This window comes from Monodon monoceros, unplaced genomic scaffold, assembly GCF_005190385.1.
Source record: "Monodon monoceros isolate NGI ecotype Baffin Bay Population unplaced genomic scaffold, NGI_Narwhal_1 Super_Scaffold_8, whole genome shotgun sequence".
NCBI lineage: Eukaryota > Metazoa > Chordata > Mammalia > Artiodactyla > Monodontidae > Monodon > Monodon monoceros.
The window spans coordinates 23733150-23753896 of NW_021703785.1; the positions used below are offsets into that span (position 1 = coordinate 23733150).

Consider the following 20747-nt stretch of genomic DNA (forward strand, 5'->3'; position numbering starts at 1 on the left):
TCTAGATATGGACGAGGCTCTTTGTGTGTAGTTCTCTGTAATGAAAGAAACCAGTTAGCTGTAAAATATAGAGACAAGTTTTCCAGCCCCTCCCCAACAAATCAACATGCAGCAGCTGAACAGTCACGTGGGAACATCTACAGGCATTCCCATTAAAACGGGGGGAAATGGAGAGAAGTAGTCATTGATCCTAAAATTCTGAAATCCAGTCCAGTGAATGTTGGAATTTCTTGATTATGTATGTATAAAAGTCACTATTTAACCATAAAAATTACTCATTTAAATTAGTTAATAAAAAATATAAAACCTAACAAGTATCAGATATTTGTTCTACATATTTGCACAGAAAGATGTGCTTCATTTCATTAAGAAGCTAATGTCACACTAGAGGAAAGATACATAATTTATTGGAATTTTGTGAATAATGGAATGCATATTAGATTACCTCTGAATGTATTCACATCCTCTTCCAATAAGATATCATTTGAAAGGGCAAGAAAGGTAACTTCTGTTCATTTTATTTTTTATATATTTGAATCCTAATACTAATTTTGTCATTTTTAGCTATATCCAAATCTGTGGCATAGAAATAAATAAAATACAAATATATATATATATATATATATATATATATATATATATATCTCACTCACTTTCAATATATTCTGTGATAGGAAGAATTTTCCAAGTACATTATAATGTGTTTTGAACTGTGGGCATTCATTGTAGTATAACAACAGCCTGAAGAAATTTTAGTGTGTAAGCTCTTCAGTAGTTTAATCAGTATACATCTCCATTTTCAGTTTGGCATATAGGCAGAAATAAAACTGTAGCTATATGTTTGCCACTTTGGGATTTACCTTAAATCCTTTAGGTTGTCTTTCTATTTTGATAATCCTTTGCCAAATTACTTTTTTTAAAAAATTGAGTTAAAATTGGTATATAACCTTATATTAGTTTCAGGTGTATAATATTATAATTTGATATTTGGATACACCTCAAATTGAACACCACCAAAAGTCTACTAGTTATCATCCATCACCATACAACTGACTCCCTATGCTTTTGCCACCCCTCAACCTCCTTCTCCTTTGTTAACCACCAGTCTGTTCTCTGTATCTATGAGTTTGTTTTTGATTTGTTTTGTCTGTTTGTTTTCAGATTCCACATATAAGTGAAAACATATGGTATTTGTCTTTCTCTGAGTTATTTCACATTGTATAATACCCTCAAAGTCCTTCCATTTTGTTGCAAATGACAAGACTTCCTTCTTTTTATGGTTGTGTAGTATTCCATTACATGTATATGTGTGTGTGTATATATATATATATATGGCTCACATCTTTTTTATCTATGCATCCATTTATGAACATTTAGCTTGTTTCCTTATCTTGGTTATTGTAAATAATGCTGCAATGAACATGGATGTATATATTTTTTCAAATTAGTGTTTTCACATTTTCCAGGTAAATATCCAGAAATGGAAAAGCTTGATCATATGGTAGTTCTATTTTTAAATTTTGAGAAATTTCCGAATCATTTTCAATGGTGGCTATACAAGTTTACATTCCAACAAATAGTATATGAGATTTCTCTATTTTCCACATCCTCTTCAACATGTTATTTCTTATCTTTTTGATAACAGCCATTCTAACAGGTGTGAGATGTTATCTCATTGTGGTTTCGATTTGTATTTCCCTGGTATTTAGTGATGTTGAACATCTTTTCATGTGCCTGTTGGCCATTTGTATGTATTCTTTGAAAAAAATTCTACTTAGATCCTCTGCCCATATTTTCAATGGGCTGTTTCTTTTTTTGTTGTTGAGATGCCTGACTGTTTTGTTTTCTTAAATATATTTTGGATATTAACCCCTTATCAAGGTTATGATTTGCAATTATTTTCTTCCATTCAGTGGGTTGCCTTTTCATTTTGTTGATGATTTCCTTCAATGTACAGAAGCCCTTTAGTTTGATGTAGCAGCTTATGTTTATTTTTGTTTCCCTTGCCTTTAGATTCATACCTCCCAAAATAATCACTAAGACCAATGTCAAGGAGTTTACCACATAAGTTTTCTTCTAAGAATTTATGGTTTCAGGTCTTATATTCAAGTATTCAATCCTTTTTAATTTTTCTGTAGGGTGTAAGAAAGTAGCCTAGATTCATTCTTTTGCATGTCAAGTTTTCCCAACACCATTTATTGAACAGACTGTCCTTTCCCCATTGTCCATGCCTGGATCCTTTGTTGGAAATTAACTGTCCATATATGTCTGGGCTCTTTGTTCTGTTCCACTGATCTGTGTTTCTGTTGTCATGCCAATACCATACTTTTGATTACTATAACTTTGTAGTATAGTTTGAAATCAGGAACTTGATACCTCATCTTTGTTCTTCTTTCTCAAGATTGTTTTGGCTATTTGGGATCTTTTATAAACCACACAAATTTTAGAATTATTTGTTCTAGTTCTGTGAAATATGCCATTGGAATTTTGATAGGGAGTACACTGAATCTGTAGATTGTTTTGGGTAGTTTGAACATTTTAACAATATTAATTCTTCCAATCCATGGAACGTCTTTCCACTTATTTGTTACTTCTTTAGTTTCTTTCATCAATGTCTTATAGTTTTCAGTGCAGTTTTTAACCTTGATTAAATTTATTCCTAGGTATTTTCTTCTTTTTTATGTAGTTGTAAATGAAATAGTTTTCTTAATTTCTCTTTCTGATAATTCATTACTAGTGTATAAAAATGCCATAGATTTCATTTCTGTATATTGATTTTGTATCCTGCAAATGTATTGAGTTCACTTATTAGTTCTAACAGATTTTTGGTGGAGTCTTTAGGGTTTTCTATCCACAAATGGTGACAGTTGTACTTCTTTCTTTCTTATTTGGATAACTTTAATTACTTTTTCTTGCCTAATTACTCTGGCTAGGACTTCCAATACTCTGTTGAATAGAAGTGGTGAGAGTGGTATCCTTGTCTTGTTACTGACCATAGAAGAAAAACTTTGTTTTTCCTTGTTGAGTATAATGTTAGCTGTGGGTTTGTCGTATACGGCCTTTATTATGTTGAAGTACATTCCTTCTGTAACCAGTTGGTTGAGAGTTTATATCATGAAAGGATGTTGAATTTTGTCAATTCTTTTTCTGAATCTACTGGAATGATCATACAATTTTTACCCTTCATTTTGTTAACATGGTGTATCATATTGATTGATTTGCAGATGTTGAGCCATCCGTGCATCTCTGGAATAAATCCCACTTGATCATGGTGTATGTTCTTTTTAATATATTTTTGAATTCAGTTTGCTAATATTTTCTTGAGGATTTTTCCATCTTTGTTCATCAGAGATATTGGCCTGTAATTTTCATTTTTTGTGATATCCTTGTCTGGTTTGGTATCAGGGTAATGCAGGCCTCCATTAAATGAGTTTGGAAATGTTCTCTCCAGTTTAATTTTTTGGAATAGTGTAACACTGGGGCAGGGCAAGCAGCCTTAGCAAGGTAGAGAGAGACTATCAATAAATGGTACCTGCCAGCCTCAAGCTAGCAGAGTAGGAGATTGAAAAAAATGGCACCTGCAAGCAATTACATCCCCAGAAAGAGTTTCAAGAGACATCTGTCCCTCTGACAGACACTTTAGGTTAGTTAATGAATCTTCTTCACGTATGGTCTAGGTGATTTCCAAATTGCTGCTTTTGAGCTGGGTCCCAGGGTGAGTCTGTGAAGAGCCCTTTAAAAGTGGAGTCTCAGTTTCCTATAGCCTTTTGAGTCTCCTGGACATAAGCCCCATTGTTTTTCAAAGCCAGTTATTTTGGGGGTTCATCTTTCCAGCGCAGTTCCCAAGGGTTGGGGTACCTGATGTGAGACTCAAACGCCTCATTCTTCAGGAAGAAGCTCCTTTTTTGTGATATTTTGTGATATCCCTCCTGATTGTGGGTCACTACTCTACTGGTAGGGGCCCTGTGGAGACTGCCTCTCTGCCTCTCCTACCTTACTCAATGTGGCCTTTTTATTGTTTGTTGTGGAAGAGCTGTTCTGCTGGTCCTCAGATTATCTTCAGAGAGAATTATTCTACAGGTAGCTGTAACTTTGGTGTGTCCCTGGGAATAGGTGAGACCTGTGTCTTCCTAAGTCCCATCTTCAACCAATTCCCCAAATTACTCTTCCCTTTAGCATTTTTAGACAGTCAAAATATCCCTCATCCAGTGTTTTCAGGATGAACTTATTGGACATTTTAATAAAATAGCTAATGTAATTAAAGAAAAAGTGACACTGTGACATTTCCACATATATTAAACAATGAGGAACATAAGTTAGTTCTCAAAAATTATCCATCAGTCTTGTGTCATTAATGGTCTCCCCAGAACCATAGTAAATCTATATTGTAATACAATAGCATTGTTCAAGATAGCATGGTTTAAAATTCTATGTCTATAGTATATACCAATTATCATCAGTAGTTATCTTTCATTCCAAGAAGATATTCTCTTTTCACTCCAAGTAACTGATAAATTGATATATAAATTATCTATGGACCACAGACGTACTGATTTTGGTTTGAAATTGACACTGTAACATACTGACCATTACCTAAAGGAGAAAATTCAAATACATCAGAAAGTTTCCCTTGTTGAAAACTTGCAGGCATTGTGTAGAAAATATGCAGGCATTGACAAAAGATTGTGATTTACTTTAATAAAATGTTGCATAGAGTTGTGTTTTTAATTTTACTGAACATATGTAAATATGGACAATCTACCTTAAGTCATTTCAAATATGTAACAAAAAAAAATTATGCAAGACTGGTTCAATGCAACAGCAGGCATCAAGGCCATAATTCTATGAGTAATATTTAAATAAAAATTAAAATGTTATTTATTAATTAAAATATACATATACAGTGTGTGTAAAGAGAGAGAGAAAGAGGATTGCAATGTTGAGCCAGGCCACTAATTTATAATTTATTACCTTTGGAAAATTTAATATATAGAATTTGGAAAAAAAATGTAGAATTTTTTAAATATAAGAAACAAAATATTAGGAAAAATAAGATCAATAAATCCAAAATGAATCAAAATATTGATGTTAAATTATACAAACAGGGAAGTTTAAAAATTCAGAGTTATTTTTCAAATTTCCAAATAAATCATCTATATATTAAAATACAACTTTTCTTCCAGCTGCCCAAGATACCAAAGGGATAGAAGGCCACGGGGAAGAAAGTGGCCCTGGTGCCTGCTGTCATGAAGAAGCAGGAGGCCAAGAACGTGGTAAATCCCCTGTTTGAGAAAAGACCCGATAATTTGGCATTTGACAGGACATCTAGCCCCAAAGGGCCCTCACCTGCTTTGTAAAATGCCCCTGCTCCATCCAGTTGTGGTGGCAAAGGGCTATCCGCCATAAGCAGCTAAAAGTGCCTCCCATGTTTAACCAGTTCACCCAGGCCTTGTGCCACCAAATAGCTTCTCAACTGCTTAGGCTGGCTGATAAATACATATCAGAGATAAAGCAAGAGAAGGAGCAGAGACTGTTTGCCAAGGCTGAGAAGAAAACTGCAAGCAAAGGGAATTTCCCCTCTCAGTGGCCACCTGTTTTTCGAGCAGAGGTTAACAGTGCTACCATTTTGGTGGAGAACAAGAAGACTCAGAAGGTACTGATTGCACATGACATGGATCCCATGGAGCTGGCTGTCTACCTGCCTTCCATGTGTCATAGGATAGAGTTACTGACTGCATTATCAAGGGGAAGGCCAGCTGGGAAGTCTAGTCCACAGGAATACCTATACCACTATCACCTTCACACAGGTAGGTACAAAAAGTTAATTTGCAGTTTTAAATTTCTTACCAGAAATCATCTATACCAAATTCACAAGTTTGTCAGGTATTGACACATTCTATATCTCCTCTAACTGCTCCACCAATTCATAATATTTTCCTCTTTCTTCAACGTCCAAAATAATTTCCTCTCTGCCTAACTAGTTTTGACTGAAAGTCTCCTGCCTGTAGTTCTGGCCACCAGCAAAGGTAACAAAACTAATGGTACATGATAGGCCTAGTCTTGAGAGGTCCAGATTATCCCTTCAGCACTGCAAAGGAAGTCACAAGGCCAACCAAGGTTTAAGAGGAGGAGAAAGACTACCTTTTGGTGCGACCAGTGGCATGCATATAGAGAAAAAATGAATTATTGGAAACCTTACTTAGAGACTATCACATGGGAATAGAAACAGTTTTTATGAGAATGTTTTCAAAGAAAGAAACCATAATATAATATATAAGTAATTTTAAGAAGACTAGCATTTTAATGATCTGATATATTTAATAACACCATAAAGCAAAACATGAGGCAGATAAAAATTAGAGAAAGGTTTTTTTAGTATAAGATAAAGAAATAATATTCAACCTAAGTAATACACTATAACAAATAAATGCTATGAAATATACATTAAATTGTGCAAATGACATGATTATGATTGGACAATTCACAAAGAAGAAATATGTATAAAATAATGTTTATCCTAGTCAAATGATTATCTGATATTAAATTGTTTTGGGACATATAAATCATCATAATTGTAGAAAATCCTAAAGATTACACACACACACACACACACACACACACACAAACACTATTAGAATTAATAAGTGAATTCAGTAAAGTTGCAGTACACAACATCAACATACAAAAATCAGTTGCACTTCTATACACTGAAAACAAATGATCCAAAATGGAACTTGAGAAGACAATCCTATTTACAAATCATAGATGAAAGAAATTAAAGAAGAAGCAAATAATTGAAAAAACATCTCATGTTCATGGGTTAGAAGACTTAATATTGTTAAAATGTCCATACTACCCAAATGATCTACAGATTTAATGCAATACTTATTAAAATCCCAATGGTACTTTTTACAGAAGTAAAAGAAAATAATCCTAAAATTCATATGGAACCCCAAAAGACTTCTCTTAGCCAAAGCAACCCTGAGAAAGAAGAACAAAACTGAGAGGGATCACCATTCCTGATTTCAAATTATATTACAAAGATACAGTAATTGAAAAGTATGATACTGGCATAAAGACAGACGTATAGACCAATGTAACATAATAAAGGCCTCAGATATAATCGCATGCATATACAGTCAAATGATCTTCAACAAGGGTGCCAAAAATACACAATGGAGAAAGTACAGTCTCTTCAATAAATGATGCCGGGAAAACTGGATGTCTACAAGCAAAAAATGAAACTGGAACCTGATCTTACACCATACACAAAAATCAACTCCAAATGTTTTAAAGATTTAAACATAGAACCTGAAACTCTAAAACCCCTAGAAGACAATTAGGGAAAATTTTCATGATGTTGGTTGTGGCAATGATTTCTTGGATATGACACCAAAATTAGACAACAAAAATTAGACAAGTAAGGCTATACCAAACTGAAAAGATTCTGCAGAGCAAAGGAAACAATCAACAGACTGAAAAGGCAACCAAAGGAATGGAAGAAAACATTTGCAAAATATATATCTGATAAGGGGCTAACATCCAAAATATGTAAGGAACTCCTACAACTCAATTGCAAAATAAGAAATAATCCAATTAAAAAATGAGCAAAGGACTTGAATAAACATTTCTGCAAAAAAGATATACAAATGGCCAACAGGTATATGAAAAGATATTTAACATTACTAATCATCACAGAAACACAAATCAAAACCACAGTGAGATATCATTTCATACTTGTTAGGATAGCTATTATCAAAAAAACAAGAGATAAGTGTTGGTGAGGATGTGGAGAAATGAGAATCCTGTGCATTGTTGGTAGGAATGTAAAATGTTGTGGCTACTATGGAAAACAGTATGGAAGTTCCTAAAAGAATTAAAAATACAATTGCCATATAATCCAGCAATCCCATTTCTGGGTATACATTTAAAAGAACTGAAATCAGGGACTTGAAGAGATATATGCACTCCTATGTTTACTGCAGCATTTTCACAAGATTCAAGATATGGAAACATGTCTGTAGATGGATAAATGGATAAAGAAACTGTAGTATATAGAAAAAAATAAAATATTATTCAGCCTTAAAATGGAAAGAAATCCTGCCATATGCAACAGCATTGATGAACTTGTAGGACATTATGCTAAGTGAAATAAACTAGTCACAGGAGGACAAATATTGCATGATTTCAATTATATGAGGTATCTAAAATAGTCACACTAATAGAAACAGAGAGTAAGATGGTGGTTGCCTGGCATTGGGGGAAGGCGGAAACAAGAAATTGCTGTTCAATAAGTTTCAGTTGTGCAAGGTGAATAACTTCTAGAGATCTGCTGTACAATTAATACAGGATTATAGGTACATTGTGACTACAGATAACAATACTGTTTGATACACTTAAAAATTAAGAGGGCAAATCTTATGTTATGTGTTTTTAACCACAAAAGCAAACAAAATAGAGGTACATAAAAAGAAAACCCCACATCATATACTCACATAAAGTTTGAGAAATAACATGTAATGAAGATACTGGACATACTCTTGCCTCACAAGATTGTTTCAACAAATTAAAAATAAATGCACTGTGCAACCATAAAAATTGGAAGAAAAAACTTTCTTTTTTAAAGTTTTCCCCTAATAATCTATGTTCTTAAAAAATTATGAACTTCTGATAATTTTGCTCAATGGGAAATGTAAATTTTATATGGTATACCAACTTTGGCACTTGCATATTTTTCCAGTCACAGAAGTACGAACTGAAAATATACAACACATTCATGTACTGGATAAGAAGAAAAAAAAGTAAAAAAAAAAAAAAAAGGTATATAAATAATTGACACATTTGCAAGTAAATAGATAGCCCTGATGTCCATAACTTTACTCAGATTTAAAATAACCTGTGTTTTCAACCCTAAGTTACATTCATTCATTTTTCAGACCTCTGTTCCATCTTTGAAAGAACATTCAGCTTAAAGTTTTGGAGTTCTCCTAATCTTGAATTTAATTTTTAAAAAATCACATTTGTAATTATATTCGTATATATGCTAGGCATTCACTGGAGTCCTTTCCTCCACTGCAAGGTCTATTAGATTAAAAACTTTACTACATAAGCTATGTATTTTTTATTATATTGCAGATAATGAATGCAATGGCAGTCAGGTAGAGAAGATTTAAAGATATAAGCATGGATTTACAGAAAAGTTGCAGAGATGGGTAAAATATAAACCATTGATTTGAGAGGAGACAGAAAATACTTAAAAGAATTTTCTAAATTCTTAAATACTATACATGATATAAAATGTTAGTATAGTACATTTTGATAACATATTCATTTGACTATTTCTTTTCACTGCAATGTAATGAAACATTATGCTACAGTTATGTGGATCATGGAATAAAAGAAAATAAAAGAAAGAAATGAAAATATTACATGCATGCACTTATACATATACACATACTTAAAGTGAACATCATGTAAAACTTGACAAATAATAATCACATTGTATTTGGAAGAGTGTCCAAGAAATAACAGAAAATAAAATGAAATATTTTATCTAAATATTATCTGAAGTAATTTCTAACCATTTTATAGCAGTAGAATTTGTTTTAGTACTTGTATGTGGAAATTTAATATTTGCAAAATGATAAAAGAGAATGCACTTCAGAAGTTAATTAGATTAATTAACTATAGCTACACATAAGACAATTCATCTTTTGTGTTTTTTCCTATTGTAAATTTAATGCAGTTTCTTACAAACAAAAACAGTAAGTATTTTAGAAAATATAATTCCTTTACATTATTACCACACTACAATCCCAAAGGGATATAACCACCTCATTAGTTGCGTGTCCATCCCACCAGATAACTCCCATATAAATATAACTATGCTGATAATAATGATGGTAATAATACTTATTTTATATAGATATCTGATCACACTTGGCTTATTCTTTAACAGTACTCTCTTACAGAAAGGAAAACACATGGGGCATCTTCCCTATCAGTCATATTTTGATTTAATCATTATGCATGCATATGTAGTTTTTCTCTTTTTTTTTTCAGGAAGAAGTAGGTGAACAAAATAAATCTTAATATAATTTACAGCTTTGGGATATTTTTGTTTAATTTTTCATCTACTTTAGTAAGAGGCTTTAAGTCAAATGGTTGCATTATAGAGACATAAAAATAATGAAAAATTCATACAGTTGAAGAAAGCAGTTTTCTTTGAAAAATATAGATTTTAAAACTAATATTATACAAGTAGAAAATGTCTTGATTTGTATTTTTATTAAACAAATATGTGGTATATTTAAATTTATTTCATCAATTTTGCTCTGTAACAAACTACACAACAATGATCTAATAATGTTCTGGATACATTATGAAAGTAACTTAATCCAATTTTGCATAACTTTATATTCTGTATATTTGGGTTGTATATTATTTCTAAGCTGGAATTTCATTTTTAAATTAAATTTTGAATACATGAAGAAATATCATCATATTGCTCTACAGATGACAATCTTGAAAACTAAATTCTTACTATTGGTTGAAAGACAATATTTTGGTCACAATTGTCAAATATTATCTGGTATTGACATTATTTTTGGGAAGGAGGGGAAATTACATATTTTGAGGCAAAACATAAACTTCTAGTTTTTAAGAAAATATGTATGACTGACCTAATAGACATTAAGGATTCTTTTTTTCCACATGTTTAAAAACTTTATTTGGTAGTGTCATATTGAATTTTATTTACTACTAGTAGTTTAGTAACCACAGACAGGAACAATTAAACCTAGTTATTTTATACATTATATTAAAGTTTCTGAGAGAAAGAATGTTTGTACACACACAAAAAGTAGAGGTGGACCATGAAAAATATGGATTAAAGAAGGCAAGGAATATTAGAGGCAGAGATAATATGTTGAATGCACACTTAGAGTATTTTCTTACTTTTCCCAAAACTGGTGTGTCACTGTGGATCAATCTTCCAGTTTTATCACACCAGGTCATAGTATTCCTACAATAAAATATAGTGTAATGAACTAGTTTGGAATTGAGGAATTGTGTGGGTGGTATTAGGCAGAAGTATTTCATGTCTTCTGGGTTTTTAACTTCTGTTTTCTTTCATTGATTTACAGCATCAATTCCCTGTATGATCTGATCATTTCGAATTCTGAAGGGTTTGAAAACAGCAAGAAACCTTGTAAGAGTGATTTAAAACCTTCAAAAGTTCCTACTTTTATTTCTCATAAACGTCAAAACTTCACAAGCTACATGTGGTCTTCACAAAGGGAACAATCCTACATCTTTATTTTGCTCTAATGGCAAACATTTCTCATCTCTGTCAGATTTGAGTGCATAACTGTATCAGAAAACTATGTCTATTGGTCATAGGCATATTTATCACTTGACATATGAATCACAATGTCTGTAGCAAAGTTGAAGATCAGCAGTGACAATTCACTTTAGGTCCCTGAAGGGCAACAGTCTTGGTGTTAGAAGTCTACAGTAAGTTCAGAAGACAGGGAAATAATTATATTTAATTTGAATATTACCATGGGTATGAATGAAAATTAAACAAGTCACATATAAAACACTGAACCTTTGTTTCTTAAAAAAAAACTAAGTTAAGGTCACACCTCAGCAGTATTTTCTAATTAAATACAGTTTCTCTTTTGATGTAATATTTTGCCTTTCTATGGTAAATAGAATATTACACAGAAAAGACAATGAGTAAAACAGGGACAAGAGATACACTGATATACTGTAATGATTTATTGGCAACTAGAAGTCTAAAGAAAAGTGAGAAGAATTTTAGTATTCATAAATTTCTTGAAACTTATCATTTAGTGATTTAGAAAAGGCAAATAAGAACTTTTATTATCTCTTTTTATTCCTTAAAAATATTTTCCTATGGAAAAGTTGGTTATAGGCAGATAATATTTGCTCAAAGTGTTTTATTTTTTCCTGTTGCATAAGAAATATTTTAAACAAAGTTTAGCTTCTTTACAATTTTATTTGCTAAGATACTACAAATCATGCCTTTATAAATTTAAGCTCACAACTGAGCAATTTTTAATTGGGGGATTATTTCACCTGTAAAGGAAAATCTGCTTATGTAATTAATTTTCAGAATACAGGCTGAAATGAATGTGTACAAAATGATTTATTATAATTTAGTTTTAAACTTTAAGACATCAGATTTTATAGATCAATATAGGAAAGCACAAGATGAGACTGACTTGCCAATAATTCTGCCATGATACTAACATTTTTGTAACATCATTAATTCAGAAATTGCCAAAATTCTGCCATTCATTTAGTCAGCAGCAGGTTTTAAAACTTGTTTGATTAAAGCATATATATTTTTAATTTTTATTTTATTTATTTTAATTTTTTTTTGCGGTACGTGGACCTCTCACTGTTGTGGCCTCTCCCGTTGCGGAGCACAGGCTCCGGACGCGCAGGCTCAGCGGCCATGGCTCACGGGCCCAGCCGCTCCGCGGCATTGTGGGATCTTCCCGGACCGGGGCACGAACCCGTGTCCCCTGCATCGGCAGGCGGACTCTCAACCACTGCGCCACCAGGGATTCCCCATATACATTTTTAAAATTTATAATTAAAAAAATATTGATATTTGGACAACTGCCTTTCTCTCTTAGGAATTTGGGCTTGTGAACAAGAAAGGCAATCTTTGGCAAATCTTTTTCACTTTATGTTTTTTATGGAAAAATATAATTCCATTTAAAACAAGAAGAAGACATTAGCGTATTGCTGACCAAGCTAAAGAAACTAAAAGAATGTTGACATATCCTGATTTGTAAACTAATGAGACAGAGAAAGGGAAGAGATCTTGACAGAGAGGAAGACATGCATCCGAATCACTTGGAAAGCCTATTAAAATACAGATTGCTTGACCCAACTTAGAGTTTCTGATTCCATAGGTCTGGGGTGAGACATTACTAAACAGTTCTTAGTTGACGGCAATGTTGCTAACAGTTCTTAGTTGATGGCATGTTGCTAACTAACCACACTTTGAGAACCACTTCATCAGGGCTATATATTATTCCACTATTGCTTTGATAATTATGAAGATGCTTTTCCTAGATCAATTTGTGCTAAAAATTGCAAACTTTATTCTTGATTGAAAAGAAAATATGCATCTGAAAATTGTGTATTGACCTTCAACACATTAAGACAATATCATATTATAAATTGAGGAAGTTCAGTTTAAAAAATAAGAGAGAAGTTTGACCCATGCTGGGAGGAAAACTTTGCCTCTACCCCATTAGATTTGACTGATTAGGGGCCTGGGAGTTAACAAACAAAAGCCTGATTAAAGGTGATTAAAGGAGTTAAGTGTATTCATATGCAGGTGTATTTGAAGGTGCACAAAAGAACTGTCTCTCTGAGTAACTAGAGAAATGGGTTTATATCCCCACTTAGCTAGGAGAAAGGGAGAGGGGAGAAAAGACTTACATGGGAAGAATAAATGGGCTTATTGTGTGGTGCAGGGGAAGCCAATGAGCTTTTGGGTAAACAAATGTAAGTTACGAAGTTTGTGATAATGTTTGCTCATGCAATATCTCCTCAGATCTTTCTTCTTTCTAGTGGTGAAACTCCCCCAGAAAGGGGATTTACAGCAATTACACTCTCTAGGAGTGAAGCTGCCTTGAAGGGGAGATTATAGTTGCCTCCCCTCAGAAGGTTCTGCCTTTAATCAAGTAAGGGAAGCTTGCAAAAGACTTCTTTCTACATCTTTTGAATCTCAAATGTCTCAGCTTAAAATAATCTTCATGCCAAAACTGCTGTTCACTCACCAATGAAAAATACTATATAAACAATTAAATCCTCATACACTGGAAGACATTCTCAATTTTAAAAAGAAATTTAGTCAAAATGACTATAACTAGTTTTAAGAACATATTTACAATTTATTGCTTAATTTGTTCTTATTTTTCATAGTAAGACTGAAAAATCATAATCTCCTAAAATTTAATAAAATAACTAATTTGATATAAGAAAGTGTGAACCTCAGAATTTTTGAAACAAAATAATTGACCCATTCTATACCCTAACTGTACATTAGCTATTGTATAAACATTATTTTCAGTTATCTTTTTCTAAATATTTTCCACCCAGTCAGTAGAAAGTTTTCTCTTTAACAATATTTGTCAACAATTGTCTTTAATTTTTTCTCTTGTCCTTATGGTAGTAGACAGTAAGCCAGCATTTCAGACATTTAATGGCTGATCTATTTTTGTAGCAAGAAGAGAGTCTTAATGGATTGAGAAAAGCAGTCATTGAACAAGGATGCCATTTACTTAAACTGTACTTAAATATAAATTTATAATCTTCAGTTATATACACTTGTTTCTTTTCGTGATTCTTCTATTCTACTACTAAAGGGTTTTACTGAATTCACATTCATCAGATTTTCTGGACTGTACAGAAATTGACCTTTTACATTTTGAGCAACTGAAAAACTCTAAATTTTATTTCTAATGTGGCACACATATCTTCCACTTTAAGGTCTACTATGTGGGAGTCCATTAAATGGAAATTTGGTCAGTTGAAAGTAATGATCAATTACATAAAAAAGATTCAGTTATCTAATTGCAGCTCTTACAGTGCTGACTATACAAGAGATATAACAATAAAACAAAGAAAATATTTAGAACAAGTAAGACTTTTCTTACTATCAAAGCACAAGTCAAAAATAAAAAGGAGAGGCACTGCAATGTGTCAGAGAGTTGATAGAGAGGATATTGATGGAGAAAGAAATCAGCCTGACTTCCAGGTGCCATGGTAAATTTTCAGAAGAAAAACTGACATCTTCTGAAGATTTAGTTCTTCAATAAACAGAATAACTATTTTATTACATTATAGATGCTTTAGGATCAGGGATCACATTTCATTCATCTGTTTGTCTGCATTGTTTATAACATTTCATACCACCACATACACTAACCAAACTGGTTTTTCCAACAAATACTGGATTATTTTGTAATGAGCTTATTGAAGCTATCAAGCTAGACCAACCCCCAGAGATTGGTAGGTTTTTCCTTACTGGATATGTATGACTCTAATAACAACTAACCAAAAAAATGTGTTCATAAACCTATGGCAAGGAATGAACTTCAACCCCCCCCATGGATTAAAGTATAACCAGCTTCCTCCTATTCTGGAACCAGAAATGTTTGGGTCCATATTGAAAGTTGTAAAAGGGCTGTAAAATCACAGTGAAGATGTGATGTAACAACAGCTATATATTTGGTCTCTGTCCCAGGGTCCTGACATGAGATCCAGAAACCCTTAGAATCTCAAGTCATAAGAATGCCTTTTGTATGCTAATGAATGACTGGTGGCTCTGGGCCCCTAGATAGCATCAGGATGGGTGCGGGTCACCAGAAAGACTAAGCCATGATTAAAGGCGTGGAACTTCACTCCCATACACATTCTCCCAACTCCAAGGAAAGGAGAGAGGCTAGGAAAAGAGTTCAATCACCAATGGACAAGGATTTAATGAAGCAAGCATAAGTAAAGAAACTTCCATAAAAACCTCTAAACAATGAAGTTCGGAGAGCTTCCAGGTTGGTGAATACAAGGGAGTGCTTGGAGGGTATTGTGCCCTGGAGAGAGCATGGCAGCTCTGTGTCTCTCCCTCCAGAACTTGTGCTATGTATCTCTTCCACTTAGCTGTTCTGGGTTGCATCCTTTATAATAAACCAGGAATAGTAAGTAAAGCACTTTCCCAAATTCTGTGAGTCTTTCTAGTCAATTATTGAACCTGAGAAGTGGGTTGTGGGAACCCTGAATTTGTAGCCAAGTCAGACAGAAGTGCAGGTAGCCTGGGCACCCCATTGCCGCTGGCATCTGAAGTAGGGGCAGTCTTGTGGGTCTGAGCCCTTACCTGTGGAGATGATGTTAATGCTAGGTAGTTAGTGTCAGAACTGAATTTAATTACTGGACACCCAGTTGGTGTCAGGGAATTGGAGAATTGGTGTTGGAAAAGATACAGCCACGTATTTGGTGTTAGGATGGGAAAAAACACATGGTGGTGGTGGGAGAGATAAATTATTACCCTTGATCACAAGAAGCAAAGTGATGGAAGGGGGAACTTAGATGAAAGAGAATTCTAACTTCTCTAAAATGCTGTGAACAGTCATAATTAATCATCTAAAATTATAAATCCTTGTTTGGATTTCAGTTAAAATTTATAAGATACATTTTTGCAAAATTAATTAGATTGACATATAAAAGACCTTCAAGGGACATCTGTTAAGAATTTGTACAGGTAGATATGTATATAACCTCAAAAAACCTGAAATTTCTGCACCTAAATACTGTATTAGACATTTTAAATTAATAAACCTATATATTTCAAAATATACATTATAGAAACTTTTAAATGATAAATTATTGTAATAATAAAATATTACATTCATTACAAAGAAAATATGAATAATTCATGAGAGGAGAAACAGTGGGGAAATTAAACTGGGAGTCAGGATATGCCAAAAAATTCCATTTAATTGCATGCATTTCTCTGTAACATTTGATGAATTTCACAACTGTGACTAATTATCTAATACTAAGTTATTGTCCTGCCTTGTATGATAATTGATTAAATCAATGCTCCTTTTTTTTCTCCATAGGATTTATTTGTAATATTAGCTCTTATTTCATTAAAAGAGTACTTTGACAAAGTCATGTCTGGCACCATAGTCTCTTTTAAATGAGCAACAATGTGATATAAACAGTGTAAACATTCCCTAATAGAATACTTACGCATGTTCTAGATCAGATGTGCAACACAAGATGGGAGCAAGTTACTTGAATGCTCATCTTTACGGAGTCAAAGTAAAATTTTTAGTTTCTTATAGATCCAATGTGCTATGAAACAAACACTAAGATTATCTGAAAACAAACAACTATTTTTTTTCTTTTACAACGATTATTAAATATAATATCTACAGACATATGCCCTCTCTCCTAAACAAGAGCTACATATCGTGCCTTACCACTTTTTAATGAAATGAAGAGAGGAATAATCCATTAGTTTTCTATTGTTCCTCTAACAAATTACCTCAAATTTAGTGACTTAAACAACACAAATGTATTGTCTTATAGTTCTGGAGGTCAGAAGGTCTGACATGGCTCTCACTGGGCTAACATCAAGGTGTTGGCAGATCTGTGTTCCTTTCTGGAGGCACAGCAGGAGCTTCTGGAGACCCTCATGCATTCCTTGGCTCTTGTCCCTCTTACTCAATTTTCAAAGTCAACAATGTTGCATCTTTCTGACTCTCTTCCTTCATCACATCTCTCTCTCTCTGACCTCAGCGAGCAAAGCATCTCAGCTTTAATGTCTCATATGATTTGACTGGGTTTACTTGAGTAAAGGAGAATAATCTCCCCACCTCAAGATGTGTAATCATCTCTGCACATACTTTTTACCTTATGTTGGTCAGGTAACATAGTCACGGGTTCATGAACATTAGAATATGGGTATCTTGTGTTGTGAGGGATTATTATGCCAGAGAGAGAGAGAGAGAGAGAGAGAGAGAGAGAGAGAAGGAGGAAGAAGGGAAGGGAAAGTGTTTCCATAAAAATAAATGTACCTAAAAGTCATGTTTGAAATGATAGAATTCACAATAAATTGCTTAAAATGGAACAGTTTAATTAGCTTTTCTTCAGATTCTATTCAGTGGCCAATGGCATCTATAAGGGACTGAAAATAGTTGAGGCATAATCTGTTAAATACATGAAACACGTTTGTGCTAATTTAGTAATATTTTCTTGAGACATACATACATACAAATAATAGTTGAAATACTTTTTTCTAGATATTTAATGCACGTAATCATTTGATTAAAATGACTTATTTTACTTTGTGTCTTACATCACTTAAAAAGATCAATATTTGGTTGATTTATAAACTGAAATCAAAACATAATAAAAACATTCTTCAAGAAACTCCTTAATTGAAAAGTGCTATAAATGGCTGTTTTTAAACCTACACTGGACAGCATGATTATTATCCTTCACAATGAAATGCTTGGAAAAGAGCAAGCAATTAGTAAATGATTTTGTAATAAATGTAAGGCTAAATAAGGAATACTTCCCCAATTTACTTATCTGCCAGAATATAATCCTAGATTTTCCAACATATGCTTTCCTTTTACCAAAAAGTATTGATCCTACAATACATGACCATTAAAGATCTGTATCACTCTACATGTTTTAAATCAAGGTTTAAGGAAATAATTACAAATGTTGGTAATTTACTGTTTTTATCAATTTTTAATTCCTAAGTCCAGTCTGTTTCAGAAATATTGCAATCAGAATCCTTAAATATGTCCTTCTTGTTTCACCATCACTATTAAATAGATACTCCTGCATCATTTATTACACTATTTGGCCACTGGCAAAGCCTAGTATTACTATCTACTACCACCTAAATTGCCTACCATCATTCCCATTTTTAAGCTGAACTGGCATTTTTCCATTGCTTGAATGATAACACTTTTGCAAAATATTCTTTATTTCCTGACAGACAGTGCTTCATCTCAGTCCGAAGCAAAATTAAGAGCTTATTTTTGTCAAATTTTTAGAGCATAGGTTGCAAGCTCAAATATCTAGAGAGAGAGTCATCTACAGCATTAAAGAGAAGAGATCTCACTTTATTTTGATTTGCAAGACAGTGTAGGACATTCTGTTTATCTTTTGAATAGAATAATTCACTATAAGTACTTCTGAGAAACACCTCCAGCAGGGCTCTGCTGCTATCTACAACAAGTATAGCGTTCACCTGCCCAGTCAGATAGAGTTTCTATGGACTGATATTCTCTTTCCATACACAGTGATTGAGGTGCCTGGTGTAGTGGCAGACTTATTGCTAAAGTGACACTCTTAGCTTCTAAAGCTCTCTATGAATGAGCTTTCAGCAACATTTTTTTTTCTTTTTCTTACTTAATGGAATACATTTAGGCTTTCATTTTGTTTTCTTCCTGCTAGCTGCTCTTACATATTTGAATTAAACATAAATATATATAAATAAATGTGCCATTGGCTTTAGTTAATTTATAATGTTTCAGACATACGACAAAGTGATTCAGTTATACCTATCTGTATGTGTATATATATATATATACTTCTTCATATTCTTTTCCATTATAGGTTATTATAAGATATTGAATATAGTTCCCTGTGCTATACAGTAGGTCCTTGTTGTTTATCTATTTTATATATAGTAGTACGTCTCTGTTAATCCCAAATTCCTAATTTATCCATTCCCCGCAATTAAACATATATTTTAAAAAAAATTTTCAACTATATCTTGATTCACATTTTTCGAACTAAATACCTCTAACATTATTTTCTATGCTTTGCTTCCCACATGTCAGTGACACACTAGAATATATCATATCAAAATATTGATATGAAACATACAAAAACGAAACCGTTGAATTCTGTATCTTCTTGTATTGGACTCTTATTGAAATGTTCAATGAATAATAATTCTAATTCTCAACATGTGTTTTCTGCTATTTTAATGTGAAGTCAGCAAGATATGTTTCGTAACACGGCCTTTCAACTAGCACATGGAATCTTCATAGAAATAATTTGAATCATGCTTAAAAAACATATATTCCTTCATGTTTAATAATTACATATTCTCTAAGAGAGGAATGAAGAAATTCCTATTTTCAGTACAGTGAATCCTTTAGCAAACTGTGTCTTTGTGAATTCTTAGCAAACTTTTGTTCTCTCTTTGTGTATGTCCCTAGGATTGAGCTCACATTCAGCAACAGGAGAGAACCAATATCCTTTAACCAGTGTCCTGCAATTGCCATCACTTTTGTGCCATTATCTTTCATTTCTTGCACAATTGGCTACTATCTCTGACATTGCTATGCCCTGAAACTAATTTCCAGTTGCATAGCTATTCACACATCTGAAAATGCAAAAACACATGCATATGGTGTAATGCAGAGGATTTTTGCTTTGGAAATAAAAGACCTAAGTTTCCAAGCCACATTTAATCACATAAAATCTACGTACTTTAAACCTATTTTTTCTCATTTAACATCATGTGAGCTAGCTAATAAACAGAGAAAAACTTAGCTCTGATAATTAGGAGTTATATGACCTTGAGTAATTAATTAACATCTTCAAATATTCAGTTTTTTTGTTTATAAAGTGGAAATACAAGTACATATCTAATAAGACTTTTGAAAGTATGTTTTTATAATTGTGTATATGCATGACCCTGGAACAGTTCATGATATAATTTCATATCATAGTACATTAGCTCAATAAATGATAGCTTCCCTCTGCAATTGGAAGAAGATAAATATATCACAATCTATATTTTGTTATTGGAATAATCACATTTATGATAATATAATATTTGATGAAATAAAAGGATATATTAAAGTATGTACCAGGGTGCAGAAGGAAGAATTTTTACTTATCCTAGAAAGTCACGTAAGATAAAGCCTCAAAGCCAAGCAAAATAAATAAAAAAACACCATCATAGTCTCAATATTGATGCAAGTAGCACCCTTAGACTCCTTAGTATAGGACTGGTCACACAGCTATTTGACAGTAAATACTCATTACACTCACCAGTTGCATATAAACCTCCTAGAGATTTATATGAAAAAATATTTTTAGGGAAAATTGTGGTATTGAGAATACTGCATTAATGTCCTCCATTTTCTATGGGAAACCTCATA

The 20747-nt window shown here is 32.9% G+C and overlaps 1 pseudogene; it reads left to right on the forward strand.

The window, feature by feature from the left end:
* LOC114888047 overlaps positions 1-5825 on the forward strand; it is a 67817-nt pseudogene extending 61992 nt beyond the window's left edge.
* The last annotated feature ends 14922 nt before the right edge of the window (positions 5826-20747 follow it).